The sequence below is a fragment of the Arachis ipaensis genome, chromosome B06, assembly GCF_000816755.2.
Source record: "Arachis ipaensis cultivar K30076 chromosome B06, Araip1.1, whole genome shotgun sequence".
In the NCBI taxonomy this organism is placed as follows: domain Eukaryota; kingdom Viridiplantae; phylum Streptophyta; class Magnoliopsida; order Fabales; family Fabaceae; genus Arachis; species Arachis ipaensis.
Window position 1 is genome coordinate 124756958 of NC_029790.2, and position 3754 is coordinate 124760711.

General features: G+C 23.8%; 1 long non-coding RNA gene across 1 annotated transcript; it reads left to right on the forward strand.

Moving 5' to 3' along the window:
- On the forward strand, nucleotides 3124-3583 carry LOC110263557. The gene is made up of 2 exons (XR_002349375.1): nucleotides 3124-3204; nucleotides 3319-3583. It is a non-coding gene; the product is annotated as an uncharacterized LOC110263557 (long non-coding RNA).

Sequence of the window (3754 nt, forward strand, 5' to 3'; positions counted from 1 at the left end):
GTTTAGATTTTATTTCTGAAAATAAAAATATAAAAATTTAGGATATATTTGATTTGTACCTTTATTTTTTTTTAGTATTGTCTGTTATTTAAATTTTGTAAAGAACAGAAGAAAACCAAAAAAAAATAATAAAAGTAATACAATTTTATTTTCTATATTTACCTCGTTTTTTGTTCTTTATAAAATTTAAAAAAAAAACAAAAGAAACAAACCCTACTTAGAGTTTCTATTCCTATTTAAAAAGTATAGAAAACATAAAAGAAATTATCTATTGGAACAGAATAATAATATATTTGTATCTTTGTAACAAAATACTATTTTATATATTAGTACAAAATTAATATAATAACAAACGCTTATTTAGCATTGGTATAATGATTATATTATATGTATATTAAAATTAGTTATTAAAATTAGTTATTAGTATAAAATATATATTAAAATATAAAATATATTTTAAAAAATAAACTAAACAACATATTTGTACATAAATATATAATAATTAATTTTAATGATTAATTATTTAATGTATAAATAATATTTTTTTAGCATTTTTGTAGAATAATGTTATAGAAAAGAGTTAGAAACAGAGGTATTTTTTCGGGCAAATCAGGGTAATAAGTCAAGAGGAGTAAAATTTTACGCGAATCAGCCAAAACGAAAACTACTTTATGAATTCATCGATACACGTTTATATGTAGTTCGAACCAACTAAATTTGAACTCCATTTTTACATGGGTTCGAATTATACACAAACATCGCACACACTAATTCGAACCAACTTGGTTCGAATTATACACAAACACACGTACACACTAATTCGAACCAGCTTGGTTCAAATTACACAAAGTAATTCATGGTATAATTCGAATTATGCTGTTAAAAAATTTATGAGTACTATAAAAGTTTGTAATATTCTATTGATTTAGGTAAATACATGATAAAAATATTTTTTCTTTAATTTCTAAATTATTAGTGACTATGTGGAGTATTTCTTTAATGTCCTAAGTCATTAGGACATTACAAATTTTTATAGTATTTCTAACATTTTTTAAGCCATTTTTTAAATTATTTTGCATAGAATTAAATAATTTTTTTGTGATATAATTTAAATAAATTTATTAAAAAATATTCATGATAATTTTTTAATAAAATTATTTAAATTATATGGTGAGATATTACATGATTCGAATTACGCATGGAGAAGTTCGAATCACTCTGATTCAAATTATATGGTGAGCAATTCGAATTCTATACAATACTCTTCTACCCATTCTTGATAGCTCATGAATATTTTTTAATAAATTTATTTAAATTATACCACAAAAAAATATTTTATTCTATGCAAAATAATTTAAAAAATGGCTTAAAAAATGTTAGAAGTACTATAAAAATTTGTAACGTCCTAATGACTTAGGACATTAAAGAAATACTCTACATAGTCACTAATAATTTAGAAATTAAAGAAAAAATATTTTTATCATATATTTACCTAAATCACTAGAATATTACAAACTTTTAATAGTACTCATAACATCTTTTAAGCCATTTTTTAAAATTATTTTGTATAGAATAAAATATATTTTTTAATTATTTTGTATGGAATAAAATATTTTCTTTCATTTCTAAATTATTATTGACTATGTAAAATATTTTATTTAAAATTTGAGTACATGCATGTATTTACCTAAGTTATTAGAACATTACAAATTTTTATAGTACTCCTAACATTTTTTAAGCCATTTTTTTAAATTATTTTTCATAGAATAAAATATTTTTTGTAGTATAATTTAAAAAATTTTATTAAAAAATATTCATGAGCTATTAAAAATGGACAAAAAAGTATTGTATGAAATTCAAATTGATAGCTCATTAATATTTTAAAGAAGTCTCGTAATTAAATATTTTGTTAGCTTTTTTTTAACGTATGAAATAAAATATATATTTTTTTAATTTTTAGATTATTAATTTTTTAATAAATTTTTAATAAATTAATTTTTTAACAACATAATTCGAATTATACTATGAATTACTGTGTGTAATTCAAACTAAGCTGGTTCGAATTAGTGTGTGCGTGTGTTTGTGTATAATTCCAACCCATCTGGTTCGAATTATGTAGAAATGGAGATCAAATTTAGCTGGTTCGAACTACATATAAATGTGCATTGGTGGATTTATGAAGCAGTTTTCGTTTTGGCTGATTCACGTAAATTATTTTCTCCCTTGACTTATTTTTGTTTTTTGTCCTATTTTTTCTATTATAAAATAAAAAAAACCTTTATTTTTTTAAAAAAAATTAATCAAACCTTATATTATGAAATCCAACGTTTTTTATGAAGAGTGTTAAGGTCAGCAAATTTTGTGATGTGTAGTCATAAAAAATTATCATTGATGTTTTTAATGGTGTGAGATTTAATCCAATAACATAAAATTACTCATTTTTTTGCTGGTCAAGTGCTCGTCGTATTTTAATAAAAGTGCTGTTTCATAGACTTTCTCTTTTTTTTTATCTGTGGGGACAAGTTCGCCGTACCCAACAAACTTTATAAAATTCATATAAAGTTCGCAACATCTTGGTCGAATTTCAAATTCCTACATTTTCGAGTTAGAAACGACTTATTTATATACTTTTGTGTATTCGTGTACTCTTGGAGGTGATATAATCGTCAGCGATATTAAAGAAACTATGCTTATTGTATTTAATTTTTCGAACTTTTCTTTTTATTCAAATTAAACCAAACTAGATTCTTATTCTTGTGTCCTGTGTACTCTTGTGTACTCTTGTAGAGACGATAATAATAACCGTCATTTTTGTCGAAAGTAATACTTATTGTATTCTCTATTTATAGTATCTTTTTCAATGTTTAATTTCTCTTTGTGGATTTAACTCAAAGTCCGCCATGGAATAAAGCGAACTTCATATAAAACTAAAAATTCAGAGGTGCGGCGAACTTATCCAAAATACAAAAAATAACATATTTCGCAATTTAAAAAAAATCCTATAAAAAGCATAATATACACGTGTTGCAGACACTGTGCAGCACGTTGTTGAACACTGTGGTGTCTCTACCGAAAAGATCCCGTATAAGTGTGAATGTTCAACCGAAAAGGCCCTGTATATGTGTGAATGTTCAAGCTTCTCTCAATTACCATCGCTACTACTATGAATATCATATTCCTTAGTGAAACTTTGTATCTTAAAAGGTATATTATCTATCAATTAAAACTATTTAATTTCTGATCAACTCACACTATATACTTAATTAGTTAATTTTATTTTTCTATTGTTGCTTAATAATCTTTTTCTCTTAACTTCAGTGTTGTTGGAACCGTGATAGTATCTACTGGGTTTTATTCTGTTATTTGAGGACAAGCAAAAGAAGATAAATTGTTTCAAGATGAAAACTCCTTGTCAGGCAGTAAGGTTTCTTTAATGATTTATTGTATCAATTATGAAACAAAAGAAATGACAAATTTGGAATTTATGCACTCATTTGATAATGACTGTGTTAACATCTTTCCTTGTTATTGAGCAAATTGAAGTGCTTTATAAAGTTGGCAGCATCTTTCCTGTTATTTGAAATTAACCGTAAGGAAAAAAATGTGTTTGACAAATGCATAGAAGAAATTTTTTTTTTAATTTTTTAAAAATTTTAATTTTTGATTTGACTAATTTTTTTATCTATGAGCGCAAACGTTTATAAAAAAGTAACGATTCTTAGTTTCTTCGTTTCATTAAACGATTTTTAACCAT